The 16792-nt window shown below is 36.4% G+C and overlaps 1 protein-coding gene across 4 annotated transcripts in view; it reads left to right on the top strand.

Annotated features, from left to right (window-relative positions):
- CUNH10orf90 (chromosome unknown C10orf90 homolog) overlaps positions 1 to 16792 on the top strand; it is a 244980-nt gene that overhangs the window by 191610 nt on the left and 36578 nt on the right. The gene's annotated exons all lie outside the window — the stretch shown is intronic.

The following is a 16792-nucleotide window of genomic DNA, read 5'->3' as shown; positions in this document are numbered from 1 at the left end:
ATAAATTTCTCTCCCTGTTTCCAGCAGAATTTTAAAATTACTGGTGTACAGTTTTGGGTTAGAAAGGAAACATATTTTAATTGAGGGTTGCTTTTTTTTTTTTAATTTTGAGGATTGAAAGATTATTTGAAATCTGAAGCACCTAATTGTCTATATGTCAACTATGAGTCTTGTTGCTATTAGAAAAGACCACAACTTCGATAGCCAGCTGCTCTTCCTTGCAGTGTCACACCAGAGCCTTAAGAGTTCCCTTTGAGATGATTGAATAAGTGATAAAATGGCAATATACTGTCTGTGTAGAGCAAGACTGGGAGGTGCTTTTCTGGACTTTCTGGGATGCAATCCTGCAATTATTCATAAAGCCACAGAAGGGATGCTTCTTTCTAGTGAATATCATTTAGTGGGGGACATATCTCCAACAGCCTTCTTGGAAGAAATATGGAGGTGTTAATAATTAGAGTTCACATGTAGGGTGTTATCCTTAGACTTCCATATTAGTAAAAACCTAGCACTGGGCAAGATGCCTTGCTTCATAGCCTATAATACTTCTCTACTCTTGGGTTGAGTTACTTGGACTGAGTTACCATCAAAAGTTTCAAGGACTTCCTGGTAAGCTGGTTTAATGAATTGCATGATCTAGCTAAAGTTTGCATGACTCTGGTATATTCAGGATTATTTGGAAGTGATGGTTCCTGTAGGAGCTCATCAAATTGTCTCAAGCCTTGGGGAAATGGATTTGTGATCTTTCTATCAAATTAGTATTTGTACAAAATTTGAGCTGACAGAGAGTCATAGAACTCTCTTTTGAACCGATTTGGCTTTCACTAGATGGTACTCTTATTTCTGTTTGGTCAGATCCTTGATTGACTGCTACAATTTTATGTTGGAGTGCTTGTCAACAACTTAACGGCTAGGGTCAGCTGCTACCCAATAAGCAGCAGCTGGACAAGTTCAGGAAGCAAGAATTACACAGACATCTGTAAGATATCTTTGTGCTACTGCTACAAGAAGAATTACCAACTTCTATTTATAGGGAATTTGTTAAGGAAGAGTCTCTTCAAATGATCTGAAGCATTTCTTCCCAGATTTCTTGTGACCTGATTGGAGTTTCTGTTTGTGAAATAAGATACCAACAGATTCCCTGTCTATTTCTTGGTTGTTTATTTTTTTTTTTTCTTCCATTATTTTCCCAGCCATCGCATGATCCCTCACAGACAGGTTATCCTCTACTGCGTATATAGTAGACTCCAAAGGGGACATGGAATCTGGCTAGTGAACCAGAGGGAAATTCCAGAGGGGGCTCAAAGTCTAGCAGAAAATGCAATACCTTGGCTGCCCTTGACTTATTGGTTATACAATCCTCTAGTGCATAGAAGATTCCAAAGGCAGCAGAGAGGCTGTTTTGGTGTTGTCTTCAAAGTCATTCACTAGCATGCTAGAGGGAGATTCCAGAGGTTTGTAGAGTCTATTAGAAAATGCAGTGCCTTTGTTGTGTAATACTCACTTTTGAAGGAACTGAGTTTGCACACACACACACACACAAAATCAGGATTTTGTTTCTCTTTGCAAGGATTAGTCTATTACATCATCTCAAAATGGTCAGCACAATTTGACCATTTTTAAAAATTGAAAAAAGATGTGCAATTTCTATTTTAAAAGAGCTGGTACCCCAAAATTCTGATTCTATACAGAAACAATGCTCATTTATGGGAGTTATTCATATGCTTTACCTTATCAGATTCAAGATGTTATATTGGATACAATGTTTGGGAAGGGAAGAAAGGGGAAATAGTCAAAGTGGATACAAGAATAAAATAAAATTAGCCAGTAGGAGATCAAAGCATTAAACCACATTAAAAAAAAAAAACCTGTCTTACATCTGCTATTAAACATGTCCATAGCAGGTGCATGATGATAGCAAAGCAGCAAGGGACTCAGTGCAAAATAATAATAAAAAAACCCTCCTTCCTCTAATGTTTAAAATCATATTATTATCCTGCAGATGGAAATAGGATGGGCCAAAAACAAAAGCATACTAATTGTGTTTTAGATCCTGAAAGGTGAGAGTTCAGTTTAAGGTCACTTTCCAATTAGCAAATAGAACTGATAGCAGTGAATTTCTAAGCATGGCAAACAAAGTTAAAACAAAACTTGAAAAAATATTACTAATATGGATGGGTTTTTTTCCTTGAATATTTGAGTCTAGCTGTCTAAAATATATTTGTGAGGACCTTTTTGAAACTCCTCAATTTTCTAACTGCAAAGGTCAAGTTCTTTTTAAGGGTCCTATCTCCAAAAGGAAGATTTTGAAGTATGGATGTGGGGCGTAAAATACTCTGACTTGAAATAACATAATTTAGAATAGTTTGAGCCTGTACTTAGGGCTACAACACATTCCTGCCTCATTATTTTAATTGTTTCAATTCCATTGGAAAGAATTGCTGTATGTTTATTAACTAATGCCAAATATATATGGACTGATATATGGGCCAGTCCATTAATGTGCTGCCTATAATAGAAGACTGTGACTGAACTGAATGATATCCAAATGATTTCCATGTTCATTCTTGCCTTATTTTATAAATGTGATTTTAATGGTGATACACCTATCAGTGGTAGAAAGAAATATGCTTTTGCAACAATGAACTGAACCATTATTTTGTGTGCTATAAACATTATAAGCATTTGATTTTGTAATATTTTAGCACATTGCTCTATACTCAGTGTCAGTGTAATACAAAGTGGCACTTTTAAGTTATTAAGGTATATCCATATTTAAATGACTTAAGTTTTAAAATCGAGCATACAGTATAAATATATAAAAATTCTATGTATGAACATTGGCTTACCTTTTTAAATAGCTTAAGACTGTAACAGTAATAAAGAGCCTTGACTTGAATAATACTATTTCTGCCAAAAGTTTATAAGAGCTTGGTCTTTCATTATTAAGATACATTTTGTGGATGACATCACAAACTATTTCACCCCCATTCTCATGGATACTGTATTGACATCAGCATCCTTTTATGCCATAATCTTGCTCCAAATGGACTATACTTAGTTTTTTGAATGTAGCAGTGTCTTTCATTATCCTACCTTCAGTTAGCAGTGTGATGATGTTTACCAGTAGTTTGATGATGCTTATTAGATGTCTTGTAAATATTGGGTAAGCTGTATCTTCTCTAAAACTTTTTTCCCAAGTTTGTGTTAATGTTTTTAGATTTACTTTGTTAAATAAACCTAAGATATTATACTTTATTTATATTAAACCCTATTTTAAAGATTAAATTAAATTTAATTAATTTAATTAATAAACATTTTATTAATATATATTTTAATCAACTAGCAAAGATTCATTCCTAAAAACGTAATTGCTAGGTATACCTGAACTTCTGGAATCTCCTTAAAATAATGTTTCTCTAAATCTGCTGAAGCACACTTAATAATACTGAAGACTTAATAATAGGGACAATTTGGCATTTTTGCAAAAAGGATGTGAATGTTACATTCGTAGCTTTATCACTTTTGAGGCTAACTTATAAGGGACGGCTGGATCTTGTCATAACTGGAGATTTATTACAGACATGTTTCAATGCCATAATAAAAAATCCAATGGAAATAGTTTCCTTTCAAAAATTATTTTGAATATTATAAATAGGATAGAAATATAGTTATTATTTTAAGCCAGGCCTTCCAGATATGTGGGTTCTCAACTTACACTGTCACCAAACGAACTGTCTGAATCTGTCACAACATTGGGGCTGTTTTTACGTTTAAGCAAATTTTGGGCAGATAATTGTAGCATTCATGGAAAGCTTTGATTGCGTGATATAAATATATGTTATATTTTCTCTTATATTGGTGCTACTACTTTTTTTTCTAGTTCAGACTTATAAGGGTGGAAGAACAGGATAATCAAAACTGTTTTCTAAACATGGGTGCTGAGAGAAAATGACAAGCCATGGGATTTGCTCATTCACAGAATTGCTGCCGCATTACGTGTGACCAGTAATAAAACACAAATTATCAGAAGTCAGAGTTGGTAATCTGTTCCCTATCATCCTCCCTACACCCCAGCTAAGGCTTCCCCCCGACCCAGCAGATTTTATATCCTAAGACAATTTTGATGTTTATGTGGAATCAAAGGGCACTCTATAAAATAATATAATTCTGTAGCTAGCGCTTTGCTTTACAGTATGCTAATTCTCTTTTGCTTAATATTAAAATAATATTTTTAAAATATTGAAACTATAGTGAGGCTTGGGGCTTGGCAGGCACCATGAGGTGCTCTTAGACATACTGATGTCTATGGGTGCAGCGTGGGTATCTCAGAATTAATATAATTCAGGCAAGGAAAAGAGAAATATCATCCTTTAAAGAATGTGAACCAACCTAATTTTAATTAAGGTTAATGGATACCAACAGTGATGAAAATGTAGGCATAAAAAGTATAAAGTTATGCAGGTTCATATAAAAGAAAAGATTGTTAAATGTGAAATTTATTTATTTACTTACTGCAATGATTTATATGCTGCCTGATTCACAAATTCTAAAAAATATAAACATTTTGCAATGGGCACTTTAGCACAGCCAAATCAGTTCTGAGATTCCCCAGACTAGAGCTACCATAATGTCATTAATGGGGCTTCAATGAATTCAAAAGATGGAAGTTGAAGAGAACATAGATATTTGACCCATGGTTTTGGCATGTTGGTAGAAAATTCAGTGATCCACATGTCAGAGCTGAATACAATTGCAGATCTTAAATCATCCATTCTTGGCTTCAATCTCTTTTTGCATTTCCTTCCTGCCTCAACATCTGTCTTTATGTTTCTGCTGCTATTTGTATTGACAGTACCTAAACTGCACTCTGTGTGTGCATATTTTTAAAAAATCTTAAAAAGATGGCAGCACAAGGCCAAAAAGAAGTAAGACAAATATTAGAATGATGGGGACAACCCCCAAAAGGAGAGGAAAACAACTTTTTGAGCTGCTATGGGGAAGATCTGAATAGTTTGATACCAAAGCTGAACTAGAAATAACCATTGTAAGAACAGTATATATCTGTATAATCAGACTTGATAACATCTACTGATAGAAAATGTGTGGTGCAATATAGGACTATGCGTGCTTTGAAAAAAAATTGGAAGAGGTTCATACTACCTGCACAGTTAAACTTAAAGAGCCAGCTCACTTTCAACTTACACAATTGTAAAATTGTTGGATTATGTGAACGGTCTCTGTAGTCCAGCATTCTGTTCTTGCATTAGCCAGCCAAATGGAAGCAGGGCACAAATGCAGTAATATACTCCCACTTATTTGAATGTACATATACCTGAATATTAGTACACATTTCAAACTTCAGTACAAACTCTAAGGACCATGGACTTCTCTAATGTGAATTTGCCCTGGAAAGTCCCCAAATTATGTATGCTAATATAGCATAAATTTGAGCTAAGTGGAAATTCTTGACAGGATATCCTAGTTTACTTTGTGGGACTGGATTCTCCAGTGGAAATTATTGTAGTTCAGGAGATGATGTGATGTGAATCTGGACTGAGTGAATCATAACTTGGCAATATGGTTCTTAAAACTGCAGCTGGGTTATTTCAAAAATAGGGTCACCTGCCTAACAGTTCATTTATTGTATGTTTAGATATTTCACATTAGCAGGCTTTTACTCTAATACATTTTAGATTTGAGTCAATGTTTGTGGCTTCCGTTTATCTGACTAAAACAACAAAGTTCAGTTATTTAGAACACAGATATGCATCTAATCAAGAATAATCAGAAGATTTTTATGAACTATTCAACGCAAAGCTGTTGACTACCCACTTGGCACAAATTTGTGTTAGGTGTGCAAACATGCTAATAGGGCTATTTAGTAAGTTCTTAATATTTTAGTTGCCAGTAGAACTCATTATTTATATATATTTGATCTGTTTAGATAAATACTGTTTTGTTAGGAAAGATAGGAGAAATCTAGGAAAGGTAAACATGGAAAGACTTTATATACCAGCCTTTGACTACTCAGGATCCCTAGACAGGGTATACAGCTGTATAAAAATAAAAAACAATATAGTAGTAAAGATAACATTACAAGTTAAGAGATGTAAAAAAAATTCAATTAGCAGTAAATTTAAAAAGTAAATTTTTCATACCTTGGATGAACAATAACTTTTTGATTTGGAGCCAAGAGGAAAGCAAGGTTGGCAGCAACCTTAATTCATTTGGGAGGATGTTTCAGATGGGTGTTTGAGATGACATTAGATAAAATAAAAGTTCTGTATGCGGTATTCAAACTGAAATGAATATGCAAGTTTCTACTTCATAATCAAATCAAGAAAATGCACATATAAACCAGTCCTAGTTCTCCACTAGGAGATCCAATCCAGAACATTGTTCTGATTCTTTTCACAAGCATGGCCAATAATCAAGGTCATGATGGGCCTGTAGCTTGCAGATGGTAGTGGGTTCCTTATACTGCTCCTCCCGGCACAACTCACGTGCAACATTTTTATAAAAATGATGCAAATAGAGGCAGATATAGCATGAAAGAGCTATTTTGTGTACATCAATGTACATAATGCCATTTTTTAAAATTCAAGTCTTAATCAAATCCCTCTTCCATGCCTTCCTAGATATTGAAGGAGAGATTCTTGTATACAAATTGCAGGCATATATGTGGAATGTTCCCCTACTTGGGAATGAGTTGCACTGTGAGATATGACAGAGCAGATTTTTCTGCACAGGTAGCTAGCAAATTCAAATGAAAGGCACACAGAGAGTACCTTCAAAGAGGTTCCACTATTTCTTCTACAAATTACTTGTAAATGCACTGGAGTATAGGGGCAGAATAAATAGATGGGCCTCCAGTGTACCACGAGTACAGTAAATGAAATAATACACATTATTACTCCCCATCTAACCTCCCCCTTCTAAATCTAGAGTATAAACAGAATTACATAGTTGCAGCTTTCTTGTTTTTAATTAAGACCTGCCATAAATAAGAAGCTTATTAATATTACCACCATCTGTATTGTTGCTGAATAGCATTAGGTTAACTGCTTCACTGTCTCTAGTCATTTGCTCAGGAAAAAGATAAACAGGCTACCCAAAGGATATCAGGCATATAATACAGCCTGTTGAATGGAAAGAGTGACAGAGATGCAAAGCAAATTCTGGTGTTTATCAAGAGACACTTTGTGTAAATAGGTAATTTGAAATAAAATGTTATAGAGCAAGGGTGCCTTGATACTTAAAAGGTCAGAAGTTGCGAAAAAGTAAGGAAGGAAGGAAGGAAGGAAGGAAGGAAGGAAGGAAGGAAGGAAGGAAGGAAGGAAGGAAGGAAGGAAGGAAGGAAAAGAAAGAGAGAGAAAGAGAGAGAGAGAGAGAAAGAAAGAAACAAACAAACAAACAAACAAACCTTGGAGATTACAATTTAAAAACAAGTACAGTATGTCCATAATCAAAATATGCAGACTGGTGTGCTGAGGTTCAAAATTTGAATAAGTCATCAAGATACTTAACTCTATTTTTCCTATTTTTCTGCCTCTATACCTAATCCTCTCTGCATTAAAGACAAATGAAGACAATAGTGTGTGACCTGCTGAGCATATTTGGCCTGTGCGAGGCTATTTTCATTTTTTAAGTTTCATCCATTAGTTTTTGTTTGGTTCTACTTCCCCAAATGTTGTTCTCTAATGTTCTAGCATTCTGTTACTAATTTGGCTATACCCTCACAATCAATATATAGAATTCTTAACATGGCAGGAGGATCCTTTCACTGTGGTTTGCCATCAGTGCAATGAACAGTATAAGCTTGAATTGTCCTATTTCATGCTAGCATTTTCTTATATATGGATATCAGTATCCATATATTTTGAGATACCATATCAAAATACCATATTTTGAGAAACAAAAGCAGGACACTTTCTTGTTCTCCAAAAGCATCTTAGCCACAGAATCAGCCATATTAAATCTAGAGAAAGGTAAGATATCCAGGCAGAATCAATATATAATACCTTTATTTGGCTAAGCCAAGATGCACACAAGTATTTTGAGTTCTATAGAACTTTTCACTTGAGTGAATGGCATGATAGCACCTGTAATCTGAGTGATTAAAATATTTCTAATATAGAATTTATTGTTAATCAATTCACAATAGCTTAGGATATTGAGTTCCAGGACAAATTAATTTAGATAAGATTATAAAGGTGGAGGGTTTTTTCCCCAGATTTTTCAGTTTGTATAACCAACCTGCATTTGGAAAGGACAGATTTCTTTAGGGTTAGCACTAGAATTTAGTACTGTCATGCTGGCTATGATGTTCAAATTCCTTGCTCTCCTGGCTTCTTTGAATGTGGAAGTGATAAGAACAAAATTAAGCAGTAACATTCTTCACTTGCTTTATGGTTTTCTTTTGGAGAGTTATATACATTGGGGAAGGGCAAGAAGAAATTGGAGGGCAAGGAAGATGTAGGCCTATGTAGAGAAAGAGGCCCATTGATGTATCTTATCCCAGAATTCTCCCTGAATCTGTGTAGGCACATTATAGTGCAGTAATTCAAGGTAAGACACCATGCCTGACTTATATCGCTATAGTGGAAAGTCTGAAAACAACCTTTGGGCATTTGGGAGTCTTGAGTTCTCCCAACATGTAAGAGAAGACAGTATATAAAGGGAGTATGTGTAGGCTACTGCCACAGTACAGCATCTCCTCCTTATCCACACTTTTATATGTGTTAATATCTAAAAGGGAGGATGGGGAACTTTGGGTATCTAGACCCATTAATGATTGGCTAAGTATATTTTTTTGTCCTTAACCAAGTATTTTCCTTCATAAAATTTAACAGAAACCTACCCAGAATAACCATCACCTGCTTGACACTATTTGCTTTATAAAAGAGATTGCTTTTCCACAGCATGAACAAAAAACCATCTTGGGAAAGGCAACAAAGATGGTTCAAGGTATGGCTAGTTTATCTTGGTCAAAAGGGGAAATAACAGAGGTTTTGAATGAAGAGTTAAACAGGAAGGATGTTAAGTTTAAGTTAGAAAACTGCAATTGTAACTCACTGTATCAACACATCATATAGATTGTGTGTCTATGTCATGTCTGTGTGTATATTACTAATGGAACCATCCTGCTTTCTTTCTTAGCTGTTCTCTTGTGTTTCCCTCTGCATTAGATTTTCATGTCTTTTTTCATTAGCTTTTAAGTCTTTCTTCAACTGGGAAAATAGCTAAACCCTATTTCCATCCAATTGCAATTCTAGCTGTTCTCTGTGGGTTGCATATATTTTCAGTTTGTTGTTTGGAAAGCTAGAAATACTACCCTAGATATCCTTAATGAGAGATACATGCCTGAATCTCCAAACAATACTCTGAAAATGTTCCCGGAATATGAAAAGTGGCCTGCATTATCTCAGCTTTTTAAGTGCCTTTCTCTTGTTTTGTTTCCTGTCCAGTTCTTGCATCTACATACTTCATAAGAAATAATTGACAGCTGTTTGTATTTTATTTTGGCCCATCTATGACTCCTTGTATGAAAAGATGAGGCAGCCTTTTGAAAGATTTATCGGGTAATGGTAAAAGAAAATGTTTACCAAATGCAATTCCAGAAATTATTCAATACTTTCATATATTTGCTAGATAAATGGCACCAAACGGAGGGTCTGATTTTAGGTTTTGTTTGTAACACATGCTTAAAATTGCTACAGCTGTGTCTAAGTCCCCATTGTAATTGATTTTTTAAAAAGGTAATTCACCAGTCTTCCATTACTACTCAGTGTCTAAACAACCAAAGAATATGAACACTGCTTTCTTTTGTAGCTAGCAATGACTGGAAGTTCTGTATTCTTTCTACCAGAGATTATCCCTTGGGAATCTGTGAGATTGCATTTCTGTGTTTTAACAACTTGCCAGAGTGGGTAAGACATAAGCAAAATCTCTGCTAGCAGTCCTATCTATCTAGTTAAAATGAATGTAAGTTCTAACATATACTATTAGTGGAATAAACTCTTCTCTTTTTGTTCATAGAAAGACATATAGACATGTTTACCACTAGGCTGCCTTTTTAACTTTGCTTCAGTCTGATTTGGATTAAACATAATTAATATTTATTTTACAGCCAAAAGGCCCAAAAAGGATTTAAACATATTAAAGACAGTCCCAGTTAACTGGATAGCCAGATTTGTCTATATTTCTAGTGCTGAGGAAATCTGGATGTGTCCATCTATTTGGCTCTGGCTTTTAGCTTCCATGATGTGCCAGAGCATCCTATCCCTAGATGGGATGCAGGGGACACCTTTGGAGATCTTCAGAAGAATACAGATGTATCCTTACAAAATTGCAAAATCCAAGAAATTTTGCAGTGTAAGACAAAAGAGATCCTCCTTATTTCCATAACCAGTAACTGACCAGATTGATAAATGCAATTTTCTTCAGTACTGGTGAGGGGAAAATATGCTTCATTTCAGATAAGGGCAGCAAGCTAGCATAGGGCAGGCAGGGCATGCTGTGCAGAAGCCACGGTTCTGTCCTCCAGCAAAGGAACAGCTGAGGTTCAGTTGCTGCTGCCCCTTCCCACACAACCTGACAGCGGAGGCAAATCTCTAACTCTGCTTAGCAGCACGACAGGCCCTGATCCTCACTCCTTAAAAAAAAAAATTACTTTATTCAGGGCAGCAGCCAGCCAGAAATAGGGGGCTGACTATATTGTTCAGATCTCACGGGAAGAAGGAAACCATAGTTTTTTTCTTCTCCCCTCTATCTGTAAATTAGCTTTCCCCTGCTGTGCTACATAGTGCTAAATTGGTTCCAGCCTGCAATCTGAGCTTTTATAGCTTTATGGTGAGGAACTCAAGGAAAAAGAAAAAGATGTCACCTCTCCTATCCTCCCTCTTAAAATGCTATTGTAGAAAGCTTTTTTTAAAAAACAAAACAAAACACCATGATATGCATCTTCCCCCTACTATTCACGATTCCCCCCAGGATTACTAACTAAAAGTTTATAAGAAATACCTTATTTCTTTTAATATAGAAGGATATTCATAGTACTTAGCTGCATATGTGAAACATGCAACATATATGGAATAGCATGAGATCCTGTATAAGATGGCTTTTAAACCAGAGTATATCATAATCTGACAGATACACAATCATATCAAGTATTTATTATATCTAAACTGTTCTTTATCTTTGCTTTTACCAGCAATATGTATACATTTATAAACAAAACTTAATACAGTACAGTGGAATAAAAGTAGCAACACAAGAAATAGAAAAAATATAATACTGGATAGTACAGAAGTATTACATTAACTAGACTTCTCTAATTGCTTTCAGAATTATGTAAACTAGCAAAACTAAGAGGATTTAGGGTAGGTTGGGTCATCTAGTATTAGCTAAAGCAAAAAACAAACCTAAAGACGTGTGTTTTTGTCCACAGTGGTGATTGACCATCATATGCCTGGGCCTGGGGCCCTGAGTGTGTGCAGGGACCCACTTCTTGGTTGTGTTAGTGATTTGGATTGTTGTTTCTTGGCTGCTTGTATTTTAACTTTTATAATGTTTGTAATTGTTTTTGTTTTATTTCAATTTTGTTCGCCACTCAGAGTCACTCGTTGAGATGGGTGGCCATATAAATCTAATGAATGAATGAATGAATGAATGAATGAATGAATGAATGAATATGCTGCTTCTTGTTTTTATCACACATCTTCTGTTGCCTTATTCCTTGGTTTTGGGCTACAGTGCTACAATCAGATTCCTAAGTCACAAGCTTGCAAATACTATGTGTGTATGAACCTGTTACTAGTTTATTACACTGATCATGGGCTCATGCAATGTAATTCAGAACTCTTTCTCAATTACCTATATTATACAGGGGATAGGAGACAGGGCAGGACCCTGGGGCTTCTATTTTTCCAAGCAAGAATAGAATTATAATCTGAGTCAATTAGAGCTAGGTTTTGTGGATTTCAACAAGTGTTTTTTTCCCCTCTTTATTAGTTGTCTTTATTACTTTATTAAATAAAGACTTTTATTATGTCTTTATTTGATGTGAGATCCAAATGCTTGCCACCCTGGTGAAACAAGTTGATGTGATAAATGTTAATATTGAACAATATGATGGACACAGGGCACTGGAATCCACTAAGATCAGTCAAATTAAAGGGTTAGTACAAATTACTCCAAAGAACTGAGCCAGCATGGGATTATGCTGATTTAGCATTTTGGGCCAGTTTAGAGGTAAATCAGTAATCGATTAGCTAAAGACAAGGTTTCATGTCTTGGCTTCAGTGGTGAAGAGAAATGCCAGAGAACCAGGCAGGCACAGTGCAGGCATGGTGCATGTGACTACAGTATGTGTGGGGCTTGCTTAAGAGCCAGGAGCTAAGTATATGCAGGGAGAATAATGGTAGGGAATTGAGGAGCAAGCATGAAAAGAGTATGGCTGCAGGAGGATCAGACTGGGCAAGAAGATGAAACAGGAGCAGAGTCTGGAAAGGAGAGTGAGAATGTGTTCTTGCATGTCAACTTTACCAGAAGCAGAGGAAGACAGACCAAGCCAGGCCAAGCAGTCTGTGGTCAGAGAGGTAAACTAAGGCTTGCTAATGCTGAGGAAAGAGCTGGAATCTCTTCTATCTACTGAACTTGGTGCTGTCTACTTGGCAGAGGAGGGATCTGGCAGTGTGGGTCTGAGGAAATGGAGATCTGTGCAGTGCCTGAAGGGTCCCAATTCACCTGCATTTTGAAGCCTGTCTCTTGGGCAATGATACAAGGTTACAATGTTTCAAGAGGTTGGGCAGTAATCCAAGGAAGCAGCAGGCAGAAGGAATGGGAAATGGATAATGAGGTAAGAGTGGAAAGAGGATAAAGCAGCAAATCGAGACAGACAGGGTTATCAAAAGCTAGAAGCTGCTTTTTTGGAAGCAGTTATAATTTAGGAAGATCAAATAATCTCAAATTTGAATCATGAAACATCCTTAATTCTTCTTTGTCATTTTGGATTCTTATTTCTGTGTTCTTAAACTAAAGAATTTACAGTTCTGCAACCTTCCTGCCAGTTCAGAGGCTAAACAGTGTCTGAGTTTGAATGCACACCTTCTCTCAGGCATGGGTTTTAGTACACATGCTCAAGAGATTCTTTTGTGTAGAGGGCAGAGGCAATCACCTTGAAGGACAGGAGGAAGAGCTGTTACCAAGACAACAGTCAGATAAAGGGGCCTGAGCCCAGGGCAATGTGAGTAAACATCTCAGATAAACCCCTCCTTAGTTCCCACAAAGATAAACAGAGGGAGTAGGAAGCACATTCAGACTTAAAGGTTCTGTTACTATAGCTTTACAATAAAAATAGTACTGACCTACATGGCATTGGTTTCCTAGTCTGGTCTACCTTGAAGGGCTGACATTTTGCCTTATTCCTACTACTCTGCATAAGACATTCTATATAGTTTCAGAATACTTCCCAGAATTTTTATTTTTTCTTTATTAACTTCTAGTAAACTGGAAACTAATTAGGAAATAAAGATCCTGCTCAAGCCCACTAATTACAGTGGACTACCACCTTCTTGTGGTCTGCTGAGAACATTGTACAAGTGTGTGTGTGTGTGTGTGTGTGTGTAGAATAGAATTGATAGATACTTTAATTTTCTTTAAGTTAAGAGATTTTATCTCTTGTGAGTTTGTCTTGTTTTCAGAAAGGGGTGGAGAGGAATGGTTAAAAACTCTAAGCACATACCTCTATGATACAGAGCCAGATAGTTGCTATAGATTTTTTCATTTTTTTTTTCATTTTTACTCTTTTATTTGCCAGAATGGCAGTACAGATTGTGGGAACCCCATCTTTCTTACATGTGAGGTTTAGGAGGAGGACAGCAGGTGAGGTGCTCCTTGGGTGATAGGTAGTGAGAACAGGAAATATAAAGTCATTACCCCAAAGCAAGGAGACGGGGCCAGGATGTGTAGGGTCAGAGGGCTTCTGCAAGAGAGATCTCTAGATTTTCACCCTGCAGGGTCAGCCATGCCGCTGTAGTAGGCCAACCTGGTGAAAAGAACTGATCCAATGAAGTGTTTCCTGTCAGCATGGAAGTAATACTGCCACCAAAACAGCTTGTCAAATGGGACAACAGGATAGAAAAAATCAATTCAAATTTTGAAGATACTGTCACTTCAATTGCTATATTCACATAGCAGATTGTCTAAAAATTGTAAGCTGCCTGTGAATTTTGTTAAGCTAATAAATGCTCATATTAGGCTTATCTCATGGCACGTCTATGCTATCACAGTTTCTGTTCCACAATTCCTCAAAAGGAATTTGACAGTGGCCCACAATTACAGTATCTTCACTGCCGTCAGCCTTGCAGCACAAGAAAGAAAAATACCTGAGGTAACACAGGTCTTGTAGTAACAAAAATCCTCTCTCCAATGTTTTACACAAAAAGGAAGGGGGGAAAAATAAAAACCCAAGCAATCTGATCTTTGTCCCCTGCTGAATATTAGAAGAAATTTTGCAAGAATTTGTCACTTTTAATTCTGCTTATTCAATTGGGTCTTAAGGACTTTAAAGGACATTCTAGGGCAGCTGAAATTCAGGAACCAGGAGAAAGGGTGAGGCAAGCATTGCTTCCAATGGGGAAATACCTGCCTAACCTCTGCAGAGTTCCAGGGTTACCAGCTAAATCTGACTTCAAAGCAATTATTTCTGTACTACAGCTGAGTTGGAAGTAAATCAACTCAATTACCAAAGAAAGACAACAATTGGGGATCACAGGGAGCAAAGCAAATCAAAAAATCAAAAGAAAAAAAAAGCAAATTAAAAAAAAAAAGCAAAGCAGATTCGGGAGTGGTACAAATGCTTTGGGTGAAAATGCCCTCAGTGGAACGTAAGCAAACACACAATGCCAGTTCATGCCATTCTAGCACAGCCTCATCTGTAAATCTCTCCTTTCAAAGGAATTTTTCCAATTTGGTACTGCTTTATTGATTAGGTTACATCAGTGTTTCTCAGCCTTAGCAACTTTAAGATATGTGGACTTCAACTCCCAGAATTCCCTAGCTAGCGCTGCTAGCTGGGGAATTCTGGGAGTTGAAGTCCACTTATCCACATATCTTAAAGTTGCTAAGGTTGAGAAACACTGGATTACATTGTTATTTCTGTGAGGTTTTGTGTCTGTTCATTGTTTTCTATCCCTCCCCACTGCACACTTGCCTGTTTTTTTTCCTCAGAGAAAGCCATTCTTCTATGCCTCTATGCTTTAGTTTCCAAAACACATTATCTGTTACAGTTCTGCAAAATATATGGATTGTGCAGTCTTAATTTTAGACTTATGTTACATAGGGGACAGGAAAGTGAATGATTATTTAGAATGAAGGTTCCAGCTGAGTGGCTCCAGAAAACTTGAACCCACTCTGGTTCAGAAAGAGTCTGTAGTGAAACCATCACAGTTTAATAGAAATCACAGCTGGAGAGAAGTCTTCTTGCCAAACAGAATGAGCTTCTTCATTTTTTTTCCTTGCAAAAAATTGTTTTATTTTAGCTTCACTGTGGTAATTAAGGGGCAACTTACTCTAATTCCATTACCAAAAAGGTCATTGAACCAGCTAGAGTCTCCTTGCAGCTCCCACTGGGAGCACATGAAAGAGACAATATATTAAGCATATTTTAGAAATTGGGAAGAATAGAATAGGAAAAAGGAAAAAATATGGAAGAGGAGAAACCCAGTCCCTTTTACAGGAACATTAGCATAGCAATTTAAGAAGTACCAACCTAGTGCCAACTGATGTTACAATCAGCTTGGTATCTTATGTCATAATGAGCAGATTTGAGATGTGTGATCTCCTTCTATTTTCCAGTAGACTCCTGAGATTCACTATCAGGAAGCAAGTGCAAATTAATCATTCTGGGCATAGATAATTAAAATTGTAGCATTCAGCCTAAGAATATATTTTCAGTTCCAGAACTGAATTCACTATCTTTTCATCCAAAAACTTACTGCTAGTTTCTTCCCAGCCTTCTTCATTTTAGTAACTTTATTATTTTATTGGTGACAGAAAAAGCTTATTTGTTACACCAGTGGATCCAAATCTACTTTCTACCCATTCATCATATATAATAATAGTAAATGTTATTTGAGCTCCAATCCCTATGAAGCCAAATTAGCACTATTAGCACCAAATTCACAGTTTTGGATTAATATCAAAGGTTGGAAAGTTATTGTTTAATTTGTCATATTTTTACTACCAGGATTAGGGAGAAATGAAGATTCTGCTTCATATATCAAAATAAATTGGCTGGCAAAATGCTTTTAGGTTGCCTTAGTTGGTAGGAAAGAAACCATGTTGATGGACTGTCAGGTCTTTTAGTGTAGCAACACAGCTCACCCAAACAGTATAATCAAGTAATCCCTTAAAATTCCCATACCTACACATAGGCATACAATGACAAGTGTACACATATGTTACCATACGTTTTGAGGAGGGCATTGAAATCTGATTATTCCAATTTACCTAGAAGAGATTACAAGTAAACGTTGAAGTTTATTATAGAAAGGGGAAGTCACAAGCCATACAGTTTTGGGTGACTGACAGTTCTTCACAAGGAACAGCATGAATGTTGGCTGAATAAGTTTTTTTTTTTTTAGAAGTAGCCTCTAACTTAAGTATATGATTTTGGCAAGTGATGATTAAATTGCATGTTAAAATGGTCTGAGATTGCCACTGATGTCACCTTCTGCTCTTTGTGTTCCTAAGTAGCATGAAACCAGTTCTGGGCTTGGTAGGGAAA

The sequence above is a fragment of the Python bivittatus genome, unplaced genomic scaffold (assembly GCF_059951505.1).
Source record: "Python bivittatus isolate LINGU-HERP-01145 unplaced genomic scaffold, Pbiv_v1 ctg000980_np1212, whole genome shotgun sequence".
Lineage (NCBI taxonomy): Eukaryota > Metazoa > Chordata > Lepidosauria > Squamata > Pythonidae > Python > Python bivittatus.
This window is presented reverse-complemented; position numbering and strand designations above follow the sequence as displayed.